The sequence below is a fragment of the Camelus dromedarius genome, unplaced genomic scaffold, assembly GCF_036321535.1.
Source record: "Camelus dromedarius isolate mCamDro1 unplaced genomic scaffold, mCamDro1.pat HAP1_SCAFFOLD_36, whole genome shotgun sequence".
In the NCBI taxonomy this organism is placed as follows: Eukaryota; Metazoa; Chordata; class Mammalia; order Artiodactyla; family Camelidae; genus Camelus; species Camelus dromedarius.
The window spans coordinates 271307-292859 of NW_026989735.1; positions in this window are offsets into that span (position 1 = coordinate 271307).

A 21553-nucleotide genomic window follows, 5' to 3' on the forward strand; every position below is an offset into this window, starting at 1 on the left:
GTTCTTAGATATATGTGTGTGTGACAGCCGTCCTTCACATAGCTTCTTAGGAACACAAAGATTCTTTCCAGTTGCTAACCCCTCTCCATACATATATATGGGGAGGTACTAGCTCCAACTCGGTTTTACAGTGAAAACTGCAGGAAATTCAAACCGGCAATAGGAAACAGACTGAGGAACCAGAGTAAAAGTTTCTCCTGCAACCCTTTCCCTTTGTGCTAGATGAAGGAACGTCTCTCCATATGCTCAGTTCTGAGAGATAAGTATGTGTGAATGCCGTCCTTCACCTAGCTTGCTGGGAACGCAAAGTTTCTTTTCAGTTGCAAACCCCACTCCATACATGTATATGGGGAGGTACTAGTTCCAACTCGGTTTTACAGTGGAAACTGCAGGAACTTCAAACCGGCACTAGGAAACAGACTGAGAAACCAGAGCAAAAGTTTCTCCTGCCACCCGTTCCCTTTGGGCTAGATGAACGATCATGTCTACACATGCTCAGTTCTGAGAGATAAGTGTGTGTGAAAGAAGAACTTCACCTAGCTTGTTGGGAACACAATGTTTATTTTCAGTTGCAAACTCCAATCCATACATACATATGGGGAGGTACTAGCTCCAAATCGGTTTTACAGTGAAAACTGCAGGAACTTCAAACCGGCACTAGGAAACAGACTGAGAAACCAGAGTAAAAGTTTCTCCTGCAACCCGTTCCCTTTGTGCTAGATGAACGAACGTCTCTCCATATGCTCAGTTCTGAGAGATAAGTGTGTGTTAATGCCGTCGTTCACCTAGCTTGTTGGGAACGCAAAGATTCTTTTCAGTTGCAAAACCCACTCCATACATATATATGGGGAGGTACTAGTTCCAACTCGGTTTTACAGTGAAAACTGCAGGAAATTCAAACCGGCACTAGGAAACAGACTGAGAAACCAGAGAAATAGTTTCTCCTGTAACCCGTTCCATTTGTGCTAGATGAACGAACGTCTCTCCACATGCTCAGTTCTGAGAGATAAGTGTGTGTGAAAGCCGAACTTCACCTAGCTTGTTGGGAACACAAAGTTTCTTTTCACTTGCAAACTCCACTCCATACATATATATGGGGAGGTACGAGGTCCAACACGGTTTTACTCTGAAAACTGCAGGAACTTCAAACCGGCACTAGGAAACAGACTGAGAAACCAGTGTAAAAGTTCCTCCTGCAACCCGTTCCCTTTGTGCTAGATGAACGAAATTCTCTCCCCTTGGTCAGTTCTGAGAGATAAGTGTGTGTGAAAGACGTCCTTCACCTACCTTGTTGGGATCACAAAGTTTCTTTTCAGTTGCAAACTCCACTCCATACATATCTATGGGGAGGTATAAGCTCCAACTCTGTTTTACAGTGAAAACTGCAGGAACTTCAAACTGGCACTAGGAAAAAGACTGAGAAACCAGAGAAAAGTTTCCCCTGCAAACCGTTCCATTTGTGCTAGAAGAACGAACGTCTCTCCACATGCTCTGTTCTTAGATATATGTGTGTGTGACAGCCGTCCTTCACATAGCTTCTTAGGAACACAAAGATTCTTTCCAGTTGCTAACCCCTCTCCATACATATATATGGGGAGGTACTAGCTCCAACTCGGTTTTACAGTGAAAACTGCAGGAAATTCAAACCGGCACTAGGAAACAGACTGAGGAACCAGAGTAAAAGTTTCTCCTGCAACCCTTTCCCTTTGTGCTAGATGAAGGAACGTCTCTCCATATGCTCAGTTCTGAGAGATAAGTATGTGTGAATGCCGTCCTTCACCTAGCTTGTTGGGAACGCAAAGTTTCTTTTCAGTTGCAAACCCCACTCCATACATGTATATGGGGAGGTACTAGTTCCAACTCGGTTTTACAGTGGAAACTGCAGGAACTTCAAACCGGCACTAGGAAACAGACTGAGAAACCAGAGCAAAAGTTTCTCCTGCCACCCGTTCCCTTTGGGCTAGATGAACGATCATGTCTACACATGCTCAGTTCTGAGAGATAAGTGTGTGTGAAAGAAGAACTTCACCTAGCTTGTTGGGAACACAATGTTTATTTTCAGTTGCAAACTCCAATCCATAGATACATATGGGGAGGTACTAGCTCCAAATCGGTTTTACAGTGAAAACTGCAGGAACTTCAAACCGGCACTAGGAAACAGACTGAGAAACCAGAGTAAAAGTTTCTCCTGCAACCCGTTCCCTTTGTGCTAGATGAACGAACGTCTCTCCATATGCTCAGTTCTGAGAGATAAGTGTGTGTTAATGCCGTCGTTCACCTAGCTTGTTGGGAACGCAAAGATTCTTTTCAGTTGCAAAACCCACTCCATACATATATATGGGGAGGTACTAGTTCCAACTCGGTTTTACAGTGAAAACTGCAGGAAATTCAAACCGGCACTAGGAAACAGACTGAGAAACCAGAGAAATAGTTTCTCCTGTAACCCGTTCCATTTGTGCTAGATGAACGAACGTCTCTCCACATGCTCAGTTCTGAGAGATAAGTGTGTGTGAAAGCCGAACTTCACCTAGCTTGTTGGGAACACAAAGTTTCTTTTCACTTGCAAACTCCACTCCATACATATATATGGGGAGGTACGAGCTCCAACTCTGTTTTACAGTGAAAACTGCATTAACTTCAAATCGGCACTAGGAAACTGACTGAGAAACCAGAGTAAAGTTTCTTCTGAACACCTTTCCCTTTGTGCTAGATGAACGTACGTCTCTCCACATGCTCATTTCAGAGATATAAATGTGTGGAAAGCCTTCCTTCACCTAGCTTGTTTGGAACACAAAGTTTCTTTTCAGTTGCAAACTCCAATCCATACATATATATGGGGAGGTACTAGCCCCAACTCGGTTTTACAATGAAAACTGCAGGTTCTTCAAACCGGCACTAGGAAACAGACTGAGGAACCAGAGTTAAAGTTTCTCCTGCAACCCTTTCCCTTTGAGCTAGATGAAGGAACGTCTCTCCATATGCTCAGTTCTGAGAGATAAGTGTGTGTGAATGCCGTCCTTCACCTAGCTTGTTGGGAACGCAAAGTTTCTTTTCAGTTGCAAACCCCACTCCATACATGTATATGGGGAGGTACTAGTTCCAACTCGGTTTTACAATGAAAACTGCAGGAACTTCAAACCGGCACTAGGAAACAGACTGAGAATCCAGAGTAAAATTTTCTCCTGCAACCCGTTCCATTTGTGCTAGATGAACGAACGTCTCTAAACATGCTCACTTCTGAGAGATAATTGTGTGTGAAAGCCGTCCTTCACCTAGCTTGTAGGGTACACAAAGTTTCTTTTCAGTTGCAAACTCCAATCCATACAGTTATATGGGGAGGTATTAGCTCCAACTCGGTTTTACAGTGAAAACTGCAGGAACTTCAAACCGGCACTAGGAAACAGACTGAGAAACCAGAGTAAAAGTTTTCCTACAACCCGTTCCCTTCGTGCTAGATGAACGAAAGTCTCTCCACATGCTCAGTTCTGAGAGATAAGTGTGTGTGAAAGCCGTCCTTCACCTAGCTTGTTGGGAACAGAAAGTTTCTTTTTAGTTGCAAACTCCACTCCATACATATAAATGGGGAGGTACTAGCTCCAACTCTGTTTTACAGTGAAAACTGCAGGAACTTCAAACCAGCACTAGGAAACAGACTGAGAAACCAGAGTAAAGTTTCTCCTGCACCCTGTTCCCTTTGTGTTAGATGAACGAACGTCTCTCCACATGCTCAGTTCTGAGAGATAAGTGTGTGTGAAAGCCGTCCTTCACCTAGCTTGTTGTGAACACAAAGTTTATTTTCAGTTGCAAACTCCAATCCATACAGGTATATGGGGAGGTACTAGCTCCAACTCGGTTTTACAGTGGAAACTGCAGGAACTTCAAACCGGCACTAGGAAACAGACTGAGAAACCAGAGCAATAGTTTCTCCTGCCACCCGTTCCCTTTGGGCTAGATGAACGATCATGTCTACACATGCTGAGTTCTGAGAGATAAGTGTGTGTGAAAGCCGAACTTCACCTAATTGTTGGGAACACAAAGTTTCTTTTCAGTTGCAAACTCCAATCCATACATACATATGGGGAGGTACTAGCTCCAAATCGGTTTTACAGTGAAAACTGCAGGAACTTCAAACCGGCACTAGGAAACAGACTGAGAAACCAGAGTAAAAGTTTCTCCTGCAATCCGTTCCCTTTGTGCTATATGAACGAACGTCTCTCCATATGCTCAGCTCTGAGAGATAAGTTTGTGTGAATGCCGTCCTTCACCTAGCTTGTTGGGAACGCAAAGTTTCTTTTCAGTTGCAAAACCCACTCCATACATATATATGGGGAGGTACTAGTTCCAACTCGGTTTTACAGTGAAAACTGCAGGAAATTCAAACCGGCACTAGGAAACAGACTGAGAAACCAGAGTAAAAGTTTCTCCAGCAACCCGTTCCCTTTGTGCTAGATGAACGAACGTGTCTCCACATGCTCAGTTCTGAGAGATAATTGTGTGTGAAAACCGTCCTTCACCTAGCTTGTAGGGAACATAAAGTTTCTATTCAGTTGCAAACTCCAATCCATACAGGTATATGGGGAGGTATTAGCTCCAACTCGGTTTACAGTGAAAACTTCAGGAACTTCCAACCGGCACTAGGAAACAGACTGAGAAACCAGAGTAAAAGTTTCTCCTACAAACCCGTTCCCTGTGTGCTAGATGAACGAAAGTCTGTCCACATGCTCAATTCTGAGAGATAAGTGTGTGTGAAAGCCGTACTTCATCTAGCTTGTTGGGAACACAAAGTTTCTTTTCAGTTGCAAACTCCACTCCATACATATATATGGGGAGGTACAAGCTCAAACTCGGTATTACAGTGAAAACTGCAGGAACTTCAAACCGGCACTAGGAAACAGACTGAGAAACCAGAGTAAAAGTTTCTCCTGCCACCCGTTCCTTTTGGCCTAGATGAACGATCGTCTCTGCACATGCTCAGTTCTGAGAGATAAATGTGTGTGAAAGCTTTCCTTCACCTAGCTTGTTGGGAACACAAAGTTTCTTTTCAGTTGCAAACTCCACTCCATACATATATATGGGGAGGTACTAGCTCCAACTCGGTTTTACAGTGAAAACTGCAAGAACTTCAAACCGGCACTAGGAAACAGACTGAGAAACCAGAGTAAAGTTTCTCCTGCACCCTGTTCCCTTTGTGCTAGATGAACGAAAGTCTCTCCACATGCTCAGTTCTGAGAGATAAGTGTGTGTGAAAGCCGTCCTTCACCTAGCTTGTTGGGAACACAAAGTTTCTTTTCAGTTGCAAACTCCAGTCCATACAGGTATATGGGGAGGTACTAGCTCCAACACGGATTTACAGTGGAAACTGCATGAACTTTAAACCGGCACTAGGAAACAGACTGAGAAACGAGAGTAAATGTTTCTCCTGCAACCCGTTCCCTTTGTGCTAGATGAAGGAACGTCTCACCACTTGCTCAGTTCTGAGAGATAAGTGTGTGTGAAAGCCGTCCTTCACATAGCTTGTGGGGAACAGAAAGATTCTTTTCAGTTGAAAATTCCACTCAATACATATATATGGGGAGGTACTATATCCAACTCGGTTTTACAGTGAAAACTGCAGGAACTTCAAACCGGCACTAGGAAACAGACTGTGAATCCAGAGTAAAAGTTTCTCCTGCCACCCGTTCCCTTTGTGCTAAATGAACGATCGTCTCTCCACATGCTCAGTTTTGAGAGATAAATGTGTGTGAAAGCTCTCCTTCACCTAGCTTGTTGGGAACACAAAGTTTTTTTCAGTTGCAAACTCCAGTCCATACATATATATGGGGAGGTACTAGTTCCAACTCGGTTTTACAGTGACAACTGCAGGAACTTCAAACCGGCACTATTAAACAGACTGAGAAACCAGAGTAAAGTTTCTCCTGAACAACTTTCCCTTTGTGCTAGATGAACGAACGTCTCTCCACATGCTCATTTCTGAGAGATTAATGTGTGTGAATGCCGTCCTTCAACTAGCTTGCTGGGAACACAAAGTTTCTTTTCATTTGTAAACTCCAATCCATACATATATATAGGGAGGTACTAGCTCCAACTCGGTTTTACAGTGAAAACTGCAGGAATTTCAAACCGGCACTAGGAAACAGACTGAGAATCCAGAGTAAAAGTTTATCCTGCAACCCGTTCTCTTTGTGCTAGATGAACGAACGTCTCTCCACATGCTCAGTTCTGAGAGATAAGTGTGTGTGAAAGCCGACCTTCACCTAGCTTCTTGGGAACATAAAGTTTCTTTTCAGTTGCTAACTCCATTCCATGCATATATATGGGGAGGTTCTAGCTCCAACTCGGTTTTACAGTGAAAACTGCAGGAACATCAAACCGGCACTAGGAAACAAACTGAGAAACCAGAGTAAAAGTTTCCCCTGCAACCCGTTCCTTTTGTGCTAGATGAACGAACGTCTCTCCACATTCTGAGTTCTGAGAGATAAGTGTGTGTGAAAGCCGCCCTTCACCTAGCTTGTTGGGAACACAAAGTTTCTTTTCGCTTGCAAACTACAATCCATACATATATATGGGAAGGTACTAGCTCCAAATCGGTTTTACAGTGAAAACTGCAGGAACTTCAAACCGGCACTATTAAACAGACTGAGGAACCAGAGTAAAAGTTTCTCCTGCAACCCATTCCCTTTGTGCTAGATGAGCGAACGTTTCTCCACATGCTCAGTTCTGAGAGATAAGTGTGTGTGAAAGCCGTCCTTCAACTACCTTGTTGGGAACACAAAGTTTCTTTTCAGTTGCAAACTCCACTCCATACATATATATGGGGAGGTACTAGCTCCAACTCGATTTTACAGTGAAAACTGCAGGAACTTCAAAACGGCACTAGGAAAAAGACTGAGAAGCCAGAGTAAAAGTTTCTGCTGCAACCCGTTCCTTTGTGCTAGATGAACGAACGTCTCTCCACATGCTCAGTTCTGAGAGATAAGTGTGTGTGAAAGCCGTCCTTCACCTAGCTTCTTGGGAACAGAAAGTTTCTTTTCAGTTGCAAACTCCATTCCATGCATATATATGGGGAGGTACTAGCTCCAACTCGGTTTTACAGTGAAAACTGCAGGAACTTCAAACCGGCACTAGGAGACAGACTGAGAAACCAGAGTAAAAGTTTCCCCTGCAACCCGTTCCTTTTGTGCTAGATGAACGAACGTCTCTCCACATGCTCAGTTCTGAAGAGATAAGTGTGTGTTAAAGCCGTCCTTCCCCTAGCTTGTTGGGAACACAAAGTTTCTTTTCGCTTGCAAACTACAATCCATACATATATATCGGAAGGTACTAGCTCCAACTCGGATTTACAGTGAAAACTGCAGGAACTTCAAACCGGCAGTATTAAACAGACTGAGAAACCAGAGTAAAAGTTTCTCCTGCAACCCATTCCCTTTGTGCTTGATGAACGAACGTTTCTCCACAAGCTCAGTTCTGAGAGATAAGTGTGTGTGAAAGCCGTCCTTCACCTAATTTGTTGGGAACACAAAGTTTCTATTCATTTGCAAACTCCAATCCATACATATATAAAGGGAGGTACTAGCTCCAACTCGATTTTACAGTGAAAACTGCAGGAACTTCAAACAGGCACTATTAAACAGACTGAGAAACCAGAGTAAAAGTTTCTCCTGCAACCCATTCCCTTTGTGCTAAATGAACGAAAGTCTCTCCACATGCACAGTTCTGAGAGATAAGTGTGTGTGAAAGCCGTTCTTCACCCAACTTGTTGGGAACACAAAGTTTCTTTTCAGTTGCAAACTCCACTCCATACATATATATGGGGAGGTACTAGCTCCAACTCTGTTTTACAGTGAAAACTGCAGGAACTTCAAACCGGCACTAGGAAACAGACTGAGAATCCAGAGTAAAAGTTTCTCCTGCAACCCGTTCCCTTTGTGCTAGATGAACGAACGTCTCTCCACATGCTCAGTTCTGAGGGATAAGTGTGTTTGAAAGCCTTCCTTCACATAGCTTATTGGGAAAACAAAGTTTTTTCCAGTTGCAAACTCCACTCCATACATATATGGGGAGTTACTAGTTCCAACTCGGTTTTACAGTGAAAACTGCAGGAACTTCAAACCAGCACTTGGAAACAGACTGAGAATCCAGAGTAAAAGTTTATCCTGCATCCCGTTCCATTTGTGCTAGATGAACGAACGTCTCTCCACATGCTCAGTTCTGAGAGATATGTGTGTGTGAAAGCCGTCCTTCACCAAGCTTCTTGGGAACAGTAAGTTTCTTTTCAGTTGCAAACTCTAATCCATACATACATATGGGGATTTACTAGCTCCAACTCGGTTTTACCGTGAAAACTGCAGGAACTTCAAACCGTCACTAGGAAACAGACTGAGATAGCTGAGTAGAAGTTTCTCCTGAAAACCGTTCCCTTTGTGCTAGATGAACGAACGTCTCTCCACATACTCAGTTCTGAGAGTTAAGTGTGTGTGAAAGCCGTCCTTCACCTAGCTTGTTGTGAGCACAAAGTTTCTTTTCAGTTGCAAACACCACTCCATACGTATATATGGGGTGGTAAGAGATCCAACTCGGTTTTACAGAGAAAACTGCAGGAACTTCAAACCGGCACTAGGAAAGAGACTGAGAAACCAGAGTAAAAGTTTCTCCTGCAACCCGTTCCCTTTGTGCTAGATGAACGAACGTCTCTCCACATGCTCAGTTCTGAGGTATAAGTGGGTGTGAAAGCCGTCCTTCACATAGCTTATTGGGAACACAAAGTTTTTTTCAGTTGCACACACCACTCCATACATATATGGGGAGTTACTAGTTCCAACTCAGTTTTACAGTGAAAACTGCAGGAACTTCAAACCGGCACTAGGAAACAGACTGAGAATGCAGAGTAAAAGTTTCTCCTGCAATCCGTTCCCTTTGTGCTAGACGACCGAACGTCTCTCCACATGCTCATTTCTGAGAGATAAGTGTGTGTGAAAGCCGTCCTTCACCTAGCTTCTTGGGAACAGAAAGTTTCTTTTCAGTTGCAAACTCCATTCCTTGCATATATATGGGGAGGTACTAGCTCCAAGTCGGTTTTACAGTGAAAACTGCAGGAACTTCAAACCGGCACTAGGAAACAGACTGAGAAACCAGAGTAAAAGTTTCTCCTGCAACCCGTTCCCTTTGTGCTAGATGAACGAACGTCTCTCCACATGCTCAGTTCTGAGAGATAATTGTGTGTGAAAGCCGTCCTTCACCTAACTTGTTGGGAACACAAAGTTTCTTTTCAGTTGCAAACTTCACTCCATACAAATATATGGGGAGGTACTAGCTCCAACTCGGTTTTACACTGAAAACTGCAGGAACTTCAAACCGGCACTAGGAAACAGACTGAGAATCCAGAGTAGAAGATTCTCCTGCAACCCGTTCCCATTGTGCTAGATGAAAGAACTTCTCTCCACATGCTCAGTTCTGAGAGATAAGTGTGTGTGAAAGCCGTCCTTCAATTAGCTTGTTGTGAACACAAAGTTTCTTTTCAGTTGCAAACCCCAATCCATACATATATATGGGGAGGAACAAGCTCCAAATCGGTTTTACAGTGAAAACTGCAGGAACTTCAAACCGGCACTAGGAAACAGACTGTGAAACCACAGTAAAAGTTTCTCCTGCAACCCGTTCCCTTTGTGCTAGATGAACGAACGTCTCTCCACATGCTCAGTTCTGAGGGATAAGTGTGTGTGAAAGCCGTCCTTCACATAGCTTATTGGGGAGACAAAGTTTTTTTCAGTTGCAAACTCCAATCCATACATATATGGGGAGTTAGTAGTTCCAACTCGGTTTTACAGTGAAAACTGCAGGAACTTCAAACCGGCACTAGGAAACAGACTGAGAATCCAGAGTAAAAGTTTCTCCTGCAACCCGTTCCCTTTGTGCTAGATGAACGAACGTCTCTCCACATGCTCAGTTCTGAGAGATAAGTGTGTTTGAAAGCCGTCCTTCACCTAGCTTCTTGGGAACACAAAGTTTCTTTTCCGTTGCAAACTCCATTCCATGCATATATATGGGGAGGTACTAGCTCCAACTCGGTTTTACAGTGAAAACTGCAGGAACTTCAAACCGGCACTAGGAAACAGACTGAGAAACCAGAGTAAAAGTTTCCCCTGCAACCCGTTCCTTTTGTTCTAGATGAACGAACGTGTCTCCACATGCTCAGTTCTGAGAGATAAGTGTGTGTTAAAGCCGTCCTTCACCTAGCTTGTTGGGAACACAAAGTTTCTTTTCGCTTGCAAACTACAATCCATACATATATAAAGGGAGGTACTAGCTCCAACTCGGTTTTACAGTGTAAACTGCAGGAACTTCAAACAGGCACTATTAAACAGACTGAGAAACCAGAGTAAAAGTTTCTACTGCAACCCACTCCCTTTGTGCTAGATGAACGAACGTCTCTCCACATGCACAGTTCTGAGAGATAAGTGTGTGTGAAAGCCGTCCTTCACATAACTTGTTGGGAACACAAAGTTTCTTTTCAGTTGCAAACTCGACCTCATACATATATATGGGGTGGTACTAGCTCCAACTCGGTTTTACAGTGAAAACTGCAGGAACTTCAAACCGGCACTAGGAAACTTACTGAGAATCCAGGGTAAAAGTTTATCCTGCATCCCGTTACATTTGTGCTAGATGAAAGAACGTCTCTCCACATGCTCAGTTCTGAGGTATAAGTGGGTGTGAAAGCCGTCCTTCACATAGCTTATTGGGAACACAAAGTTTTTTTCAGTTGCAAACTCCACTCCATACATATATGGGGAGTTACTAGTTCCAACTCGGTTTTACAATGAAAACTGCAGGAACTTCAAACCGGCACTAGGAAACAGACTGAGAATCTAGAGTAAAAGTTTCTCCTGCAATCCTTTCCCTTTGTGCTAGACGAACGAACGTCTCTCCACATGCTCAGTTCTGAGAGATAAGTGTGTGTGAAAGCCGTCCTTCACTTAGCTTCTTGGAAACAGAAAGTTTCTTTTCAGTTGCAAACTCCATTCCATGCATATATATGGGGAGGTACTAGCTCCAAGTCGGTTTTACAGTGAAAACTGCAGGAACTTCAAACCGGCACTAGGAAACAGACTGAGAAACCAGAGTAAAAGTTTCTCCTGCAACCCGTTCCCTTTGTGCTAGATGAACGAACGTCTCTCCACATGCTCAGTTCTGAGAGATAAGTGTGTGTTAAAGCCGTCCTTCACCAAGCTTTTTGGGAACACAAAGATTCTTTTCGCTTGCAAACTACAATCCATACATATATATGGGAAGGTACTAGCTCCAACTCGGTTTTACAGTGAAAACTGCAGGAACTTCAAACCGGCACTATTAAACAGACTGAGAAACCAGAGTAAAAGTTTCTCCTGCAACCCATTCCCTTTGTGCTAGATGAACGAATGTCTCTCCACATGCTCAGTTCTGAGAGATAATTGTGTGTGAAAGCCGTCCTTCACCTAACTTGTTGGGAACACAAAGTTTCTTTTCAGTTGCAAACTTCACTCCATACAAATATATGGGGAGGTACTAGCTCCAACTCGGTTTTACACTGAAAACTGCAGGAACTTCAAACCGGCACTAGGAAACAGACTGAGAATCCAGAGTAGAAGATTCTCCTGCAACCCGTTCCCATTGTGCTAGATGAACGAACGTCTCTCCACATGCTCAGTTCTGAGAGATAACTGTGTGTGAAAGCCGTCCTTCACCAAGCTTCTTGGAACAAAGTTTCTTTTCAGTTGCAAACTCTAATCCATACATACATATGGGGATTTACTAGCTCCAACTCGGTTTTACAGTGAAAACTGCAGGAACATCAAACCGTCACTTGGAAACAGACTGAGAAACCAGAGTAGAAGTTTCTCCTGCAAACCGTTCCCTTTGTGCTAGATGAACGAACGTCTCTCCACATGCTCAGTTCTGAAAGTTAAGTGTGTGTGAAAGCCGACCTTCACCTAACTTGTTGTGAACACAAAGTTTCTTTTCAGTTGCAAACTCCACTCCATAAATATATATGGGGTTGTAATAGCTCCAACTCGGTTTTACAGAGAAATCTGCAGGAACTTCAAACCGGCACTAGGAAACAGACTGAGAATCCAGAGTAAAAGTTTCTCCTGCAACCCGTTCCCTTTGTGCTAGATGAACGAACGTCTCTCCACATGCTCAGTTCTGAGAGATAAGTGTGTTTGAAAGCCGTCCTTCACCTAGCTTCTTGGGAACACAAAGTTTCTTTTCCGTTGCAAACTCCATTCCATGCATATATATGGGGAGGTACTAGCTCCAACTCGGTTTTACAGTGAAAACTGCAGGAACTTCAAACCGGCACTAGGAAACAGACTGAGAAACCAGAGTAAAAGTTTCCCCTGCAACCCGTTCCTTTTGTTCTAGATGAACGAACGTCTCTCCACATGCTCAGTTCTGAGAGATAAGTGTGTGTTAAAGCCGTCCTTCACCTAGCTTGTTGGGAACACAAAGTTTCTTTTCGCTTGCAAACTACAATCCATACATATATATGGGAAGGTACAAGCTCCAACTCGGTTTTACAGTGAAAACTGCAGGAACTTCAAATCGGCACTAGGAAACAGACTGAGAATCCAGAGTAGAAGATTCTCCTGCAACCCGTTCCCATTGTGCTAGATGAAAGAACGTCTCTCCACATGCTCAGTTCTGAGAGATAAGTGTGTGTGAAAGCCGTTCTTCACCTAGCTTCTTGGGAACAGTAAGTTTCTTTTCAGTTGCAAACTCTAATCCATACATACATATGGGGATTTACTAGCTCCAACTCGGTTTTACAGTGAAAATTGCCGGAACTTCAAACCGTCACTAGGAAACAGACTGAGATACCAGAGTAGAAGTTTCTCCTGCAAACCGTTCCCTTTGTGCTAGATGAACGAACGTCTCTCCACATACTCATTTCTGAGAGATAAGTGTGTGTGAAAGCCGTCCTTCACCTAGCTTCTTGGGAACAGAAAGTTTCTATTCAGTTGCAAACTCCATTGCATGCATATATATGGGGAGGTACTAGCTCCAAGTCGGTTTTACAGTGAAAACTGCAGGAACTTCAAACCGGCACTAGGAAACAGACTGAGAAACCAGAGTAAAAGTTTCTCCTGCAACCCGTTCCCTTTGTGCTAGATGAACGAACTTCTCTCCACATGCTCAGTTCTGAGAGATAATTGTGTGTGAAAGCCGTCCTTCACTTAACTTGTTGGGAACACAAAGTTTCTTTTCAGTTGCAAACTTAACTCCGAACAAATATATGGGGAAGTACTAGCTCCAACTCGGTTTTACACTGAAAACTGCAGGAACTGCAAACCGGCACTAGGAAACAGACTGAGAATCCAGAGTAGAAGATTCTCCTGCAACCCGTTCCCATTGTGCTAGATGAAAGAACGTCTCTCCACATGCTCAGTTCTGAGAGATAAGTGTGTGTGAAAGCCGTCCTTCAATTAGCTTGTTGTGAACACAAAGTTTCTTTTCAGTTGCAAACCCCAATCCATACATATATATGAGGAGGAACAAGCTCCAACTCGGTTTTACAGTGAAAACTGCAGGAACTTCAAATCGGCACTAGGAAACAGACTAAGAAACCAGAGTAAAAGTTTATAATGCATCCCGTTCCCTTTGTGCTAGATGAACGAACGTCTCTCCACATGCTCATTTCTGAGAGATAAGTGTGTTTGAAAGCCGTCCTTCACATAGCTTATTGGGGAGACAAAGTTTTTTTCAGTTTCAAATTCCAATCCATACATATATGGGGAGTTACTAGTTCCAACTCGGTTTTACAGTGAAAACTGCAGGAACTTCAAACCGGCACTAGGAAACAGACTGAGAATCCAGAGTAAAAGTTTCTCCTGCAACCCGTTCCCTTTGTGCTAGATGAACGAACGTCTCTCCACATGCTCAGTTCTGAGAGATAAGTGTGTTTGAAAGCCGTCCTTCACCTAGCTTCTTGGGAACACAAAGTTTCTTTTCCGTTGCAAACTCCATTCCATGCATATATATGGGGAGGTACTAGCTCCAACTCGGTTTTACAGTGAAAACTGCAGGAACTTCAAACCGGCACTTGGAAACAGACTGAGAAACCAGAGTAAAAGTTTCCCCTGCAACCCGTTCCTTTTGTTCTAGATGAACGAACGTCTCTCCACATGCTCACTTCTGAGAGATAAGTGTGTGTTAAAGCCGTCCTTCACCTAGCTTGTTGGGAACACAATGTGTCTTTTCGCTTGCAAACTACAATCCATACATATATAAAGGGAGGTACTAGCTCCAACTCGGTTTTACAGTGTAAACTGCAGGAACTTCAATCAGGCACTATTAAACAGACTGAGAAACCAGAGTAAAAGTTTCTCCTGCAACCCACTCCCTTTTTGCTAGATGAACGAACGTCTCTCCACTTGCACAGTTCTGAGAGATAAGTGTGTGTGAAAGCCGTCCTTCACATAACTTGTTGGGAACACAAAGTTTCTTTTCAGTTGCAAACTCGACCTCATACATATATATGGGGTGGTACAAGCTCCAACTCGGTTTTACAGTGAAAACTGCAGGAACTTCAAACCGGCACTAGGAAACATACTGAGAATCCAGAGTAAAAGTTTATCCTGCATCCCGTTCCATTTGTGCTAGATGAAAGAACGTCTCTCCACATGCTCAGTTCTGAGGTATAAGTGGGTGTGAAAGTCGTCCTTCACATAGCTTATTGGGAACACAAAGTTTTTTTCAGTTGCAAACTCCACTCCATACATATATGGGGAGTTACTAGTTCCAACACGGTTTTACAGTGAAAACTGCAGGAACTTCAAACCGGAACTAGGAAACAGACTGAGAATCCAGAGTAAAAGTTTCTCCTGCAATCCTTTCCCTTTGTGCTAGACGAACGAACGTCTCTCCACATGCTCAGTTCTGAGAGATAAGTGTGTGTGAAAGCCGTCCTTCACCTAGCTTCTTGGGAACAGAAAGTTTCTTTTCAGTTGCAAACTCCATTCCATGCATATATATGGGGAGGTACTAGCTCCAAGTCGGTTTTACAGTGAAAACTGCAGGAACTTCAAACCGGCACTAGGAAACAGACTGAGAAACCAGAGTAAAAGTTTCTCCTGCAACCCGTTCCCTTTGTGCTAGATGAACGAACGTCTCTCCACATGCTCAGTTCTGAGATATAAGTGTGTGTTAAAGCCGTCCTTCACCAAGCTTGTTGGGAACACAAAGATTCTTTTCGCTTGCAAACTACAATCCATACATATATATGGGAAGGTACTAGCTCCAACTCGGTTTTACAGTGAAAACTGCAGGAACTTCAAACCGGCACTATTAAACAGACTGAGAAAAAAGAGTAAAAGGTTCTCCTGCAACCCATTCCCTTTGTGCTAGATGAACGAACGTCTCTCCACATGCTCAGTTCTGAGAGATAATTGTGTGTGAAAGCCGTCCTTCACCTAGCTTGTTGGGAACACAAAGTTTCTTTTCAGACGCAAACTCCACTCCATACATATATATTTGGAGGTACTAGTTCCAACTCGGTTTTACAGTGAAAACTGCAGGAACTTCAAACCGGCACTAGGAAGCAGACTGAGAATCCAGAGTAAAAGTTTCTCCTGCAACCCGTTCCCTTTGTGCTAGATGAACGAACGTCTCTTCACATGCTCAGTTCTGAGAGATAAGTGTGTGTGAAAGCCGTCCTTCACCAAGCTTCTTGGAACAGAAAGTTTCTTTTCAGTTGCAAACTCTAATCCATACATACATATGGGGATTTACTAGCTCCAACTCGGTTTTATAGTGAAAACTGCAGGAACATCAAACCGTCACTAGGAAACAGACTGAGAAACCAGAGTAGAAGTTTCTCCTGCAAACCATTCCCTTTGTGCTAGATGAACGAACGTCTCTCCACATACTCAGTTCTGAGAGTTAAGTGTGTGTGAAAGCCGTCCTTCACCTAGCTTGTTGTGAACACAAAGTTTCTTTTCAGTTGCAAACTCCACTCCATACATATATATGGGGTGGTAATAGCTCCAACTCGGTTTTACAGAGAAAACTGCAGGATCTTCAAACCGGCACTAGGAAACAGACTGAGAAACCAGAGTAAAAGTTTCTCCTGCAACCCGTTCCCTTTGTGCTAGATGAACGAACGTCTCTCCAGATGCTCAGTTCTGAGGGATAAGTGTGTGTGAAAGCCGTCCTTCACATAGCTTAATGGGAAGACAAAGTTTTTTTCAGTTGCAAACTCCAATCCATACATATATGGGGAGTTACTAGTTCCAACTCGGTTTTACAGTGAAAAATGCGGGAACTTCAAAACGGCACTAGGAAACAGACTGAGAATCCAGAGTAAAAGTTTCTCCTGCAACACGTTCCCTTTGTGCTAGATGAACGAACGTCTCTCCACATGCTCAGTTCTGAGAGATAAGTGTGTGTGAAAGCCGTCCTTCACCTAGCTTCTTGGGAACACAAAGTTTCTTTTCCGTTGCAAACTCCATTCCATGCATATATATGGGGAGGTACTAGCTCCAACTCGGTATTACAGTGAAAACTGCAGGAACTTCAAACCGGCACTAGGAAACAGACTGAGAAACCAGAGTAAAAGTTTCCCCTGCAACCCGTTCCTTTTGTGCTAGATGAACGAACGTCTCTCCACATGCTCAGTGCTGAGAGATAAGTGTGTGTTAAAGCCGTCCTTCACCTAGCTTGTTGGGAACACAAAGTTTCTTTTCACTTGCAAACTACAATCCATACATATATATGGGAAGGTACTAGCTCCAACTCGGTTTTACAGTGAAAACTGCAGGAACCTCAAACCGGCACTATTAAACAGACTGAGAAACCAGAGTAAAAGTTTCTCCTGCAACCCATTCCCTTTGTGCTAGATGAAAGAACGTTTCTCCACATGCTCAGTTCTGAGAGTTAAGTGTGTGTGAAAGCCGTCCTTCAACTAACTTGTTGGGAACACAACGTTTCTTTTCAGTTGCAAAATCCACTCCATACATATATATGGGGAGGTACTAGCTCCAACTCGGTTTTACAGTGAAAACTGCAGGAACTTCAAACCGGCACTAGGAAAAAGACTGAGAAACCAGAGTAAAAATTTCTGCTGCAAACCGTTCCTTTTGTGCTAGATGAACGAACGTCTCTCTACATGCTCAGTTCTGAGAGATAAGTGTGTGTGAAAGCCGCCCTTCACCTAGCTTCTTGGGAACAGAAAGTTTCTTTTCAGTTGTAAACTCCATTCCATGCATATATATGGGGAGGTATTAGCTCCAACTCGGTTTTACAGTGTAAACTGCAGGAACTTCAAACCGGCACTAGGAAACAGACTGAGAAACCAGAGTAAAAGTTTCCCCTGCAACCCGTTCCTTTTGTGCTAGATGAACGAACGTCTCTCCACATGCTCAATTCTGAGAGATAAGTGTGTGTGAAAGCCGTCCTTCACCTATCTTGTTGGGAACACAAAGTTTCTTTTCATTTGCAAACTCCAATCCATACATATATATAGGGAGGTACTAGCTCCAACTCGGTTTTACAGTGAAAACTGCAGGAACTTCAAACCGGCACTAGGAAAGGGTTTGAGAAACCAGAGTAAAAGTTTCTACTGGAACCCATTCCTTTGTGCTAGATGAACGAACGTCTCTCCACATGCTCAGTTCTGAGAGATAATTGTGTCTGTAAGCCGTCCTTCAATTAGCTTGTTGTGAACACAAAGTTTCTTTTCAGTTGCAAACTTCAATCCATACATATATATGGGGAGGAACAAGCTCCAACTCGGTTTTACAGTGAAAACTGCAGGAACTTCAAAACGGCACTAGGAAACAGACTGAGAATCCAGAGTAGAAAATTCTCCTGCAACCCGTTCCCTTTTTGCTAGATGAAAGAACGTCTCTACACATGCTCAGTTCTGAGAGATATGTGTGTGTGAAAGCCGTCCTTCACCTAGCTTCTTGGGAACACAAATTTTCTTTTCATTTGCAAACTCCACTCCATACATACATATGGGGAGGTACTAGCTCCAACTCGGTTTTACAGTGAAAACTGCAGGAACTTCAAACCGGCACTAGGAAACAGACTGAGAAACCAGAGTAAAAGTTTCCCCTGCAACCCGTTCCTTTTGTGCTAGATGAACGAACGTCTCTCCACATGCTCAATTCTGAGAGATAAGTGTGTGTGAAAGCAGGCCTTCACCTATCTTGTTAGGAACACAAAGTTTCTTTTCATTTGCAAACTAAAATCCATACATATATATATAGGGAGGTACTAGCTCCAACTCGGTTTTACAGTGAAAACTGCAGGAACTTCAAACAGGCACTATTAAACAGACTGAGAAACCAGAGTAAAAGTTTCTCCTGCAACACATTCCCTTTGTGCTAGATGAACGAACGTCTCTCCACATGCACAGTTCTGAGAGATAAGTGTGTGTGAAAGCCGTCCTTCACCTAACTTGTTGGGAACACAAAGTTCCTTTTCAGTTGCAAACTCCACTCCATACATATATATGGGGAGGTACTAGCTCCAACTCGGTTTTACAGTGAAAACTGCAGGAACTGCAAACCGGCACTAGGAAACAGACTGAGAATCCAGAGTAGAAAATTCTCCTGCAAACCTTTCCCTTTTTGCTAGATGAAAGAACGTCTCTACACATGCTCAGTTCTGAGAGATAAGTGTGTGTGAAAGCCGTCCTTCACCTAGCTTCTTGGGAACACAAAGTTTCTTTTCATTTGCAAACTCCACTCCATACATATATATGGGGAGGTACTAGCTCCAACTCGGTTTTACAGTGAAAACTGCAGGAACTTCAAACCGGCACTATTAAACAGACCGAGAAACCAGAGTAAAAGTTTCTCCTGCAACCCGTTCCCTTTGTGCTAGATGAACGAACTTCTCTCTACATGCTCAGTTCTGAGAGATAAGTGTGTGTTAAAGCCGTCCTTCACCTAGCTTGTTGGAAACACAAAGTTTCTTTTCGCTTGAAAACTACAATCCATACATATATATGGGAAGGTACTAGCTCCAACTCGGTTTTACAGTGAAAACTGCAGGAACTTCAAACCGGCACTATTAAACAGACCGAGAAACCAGAGTAAAAGTTTCTCCTGCAACCCATTCCCTTTTCTGCTAGATGAACGAACGTCTCTCCACATGCTCAGTTCTGAGAGATAAGTTTGTGTGAAAGCCGTCCTTCACCTAACTTGTTGGGAACACAAAGTTTCTTTTCAGTTGCAAACTCCACTCCATACAAATATATGGGGAGGTACTAGCTCCAACTCGGTTTTACAGTGAAAACTGCAGGAACTTCTTACCGGCACTAGGAAACAGACTAAGAGTCCATAGTAGAAGATTCTCCTGCAACCCGTTCCCTTTTTGCTAGATGAACGAACGTCTCTCAACATGCTCAGTTCTGAGAGTTAAGTGTGTGTGAAAGCCGTCCTTCACATTGCTTCTTGGGAACACAAAGCTTCTTTTCACTTGTAAACTACACTCCATACATATATATGGGGAGGTACTATCTCCAACTCGGTTTTACAGTGAAAACTGCAGGAACTTCAAACCGGCACTAGGAAAGGGTTTGAGAAACCAGAGTAAAAGTTTCTACTGCAACCCATTCTTCTGTGCTAGATGAACGAACGTCTCTCCACATGCTCAGTTCTGAGAGATAATTGTGTCTGTAAGCCGTCCTTCAATTAGCTTGTTGTGAACACAAAGTTTCTTTTCAGTTGCAAACTTCAATCCATACATATATATGGGGAGGAACAAGCTCCAACTCGGTTTTACAGTGAAAACTGCAGGAACTTCAAAACGGCACTAGGAAACAGACCGAGAATCCAGAGTAGAAAATTCTCCTGCAACCCGTTCCCTTTTTGCTAGATGAAAGAACGTCTCTACACATGCTCAGTTCTGAGAGATAAGTGTGTGTGAAAGCCGCCCTTCACCTAGTTTCTTGGGGACAGAAAGTTTCTTTTCAGTTGCAAACTCCATTCCATGCATATATATGGGGAGGTACTAGCTCCAAGTCGGTTTTACAGTGAAAACTGCAGGAACTTCAAACCGGCACTAGGAAACAGACTGAGAAACCAGAGTAAAAGTTTCTCCTGCAACCCGTTCCCTTTGTGCTAGATGAACGAACTTCTCTCCACATGCTCAGTTCTGAGAGATAAGTGTGTGTGAAAGCCGTTCTTCACCTATCTTGTTGTGAACACAAAGTTTCTTTTCACTTGCAAACTCCACTCCATACATATATAAGGGGAGGTACAAGCTCCAACTCGGTTTTACAGTGAAAACTGCAGGAACTTCAAACCGGCACTAGGAAACAGACTGAGAAACCAGAGTAAAAGTTTTTCCTGCAACCAGTTCCCTTGGTGCTAATTGAACGAATGTCTCACCTCATGCTCAGTTCTGAGATATAAGTGTGTGTGAAAGCCGTCCTTCACCTAGCTTGTTGGGAACACAAAGTTTCTTTCCAGTTGCAAACTCCACTCCATACATATATATGGGGAGGTACTAGCTCCAAGTCGGTTTTACAGTGAAAACTGCAAGAAATTCAAACCGGCACTAGGAGACAGACTGAGAAACCAGAGAAAAACTTCCTCCGGCAACCCGTTCCCTTTGTGCTAGATGAACGAAAGTCTCTCCTCATGCTCACTTATGAGAGATAATTGTGTGTGAAAGCCGTCGTTCAACTAGCTTGTTGGGAACACAAAGTTTCTTTTCAGTTGCAAACTCCACTCCATACATATATATGGGGAGGTACTTGCTCCAACTCGGTTTTACAGTGAAAACTGCAGGAACATCAAACCGTCACTAGGAAACAGAGTGAGAAACCAGAGTAGAAGTTTCTCCTGCAAACCATTCCCTTTGTGCTAGATGAACGAACGTCTCTCCACATACTCAGTTCTGAGAGTTAAGTGTGTGTGAAAGCCGTCCTTCACCTAGCTTGTTGGGAACAGAAAGTTTCTTTTCAGTTGTAAACTCCATTCCATGCATATATATGGGGAGGTACTAGCTCCAACTCGGTTTTACAGTGTAAACTGCAGGAACTTCAAACCGGCACTAGGAAACAGACTGAGAAACCAGAGTAAAAGTTTCTCCTGCAACCCGTTCCCTTTGTGCTAGATGAACGAACGTCTCTCCAGATGCTAAGTTCTGAGGGATAATTGTGTGTGAAAGCCGTCCTTCACATAGCTTATTGGGAAGACAATGTTTTTTTCAGTTGCATACTGCAATCCATACATATATGGGGAGTTACTAGTTCCAAATCGGTTTTACAGTGAAAAATGCAGGAACTTCAAACCGGCACTAGGAAACAGACTGAGAATACAGAGTAAAAGTTTCTCCTGCAACCCGTTCCCTTTGTGCTAGATGAATGAACGTCTCTCCACATGCTCAGTTCTGAGAGATAAGTGTGTGTGAAAGCCGTCCTTCACCTAGCTTCTTGGGAACACAAAGTTTCTTTTCCGTTGCAAACTCCATTCCATGCATATATATGGGGAGGTACTAGCTCCAACTCGTTATTACAGTGAAAACTGCAGGAACTTCAAACCGGCACTAGGAAACAGACTGA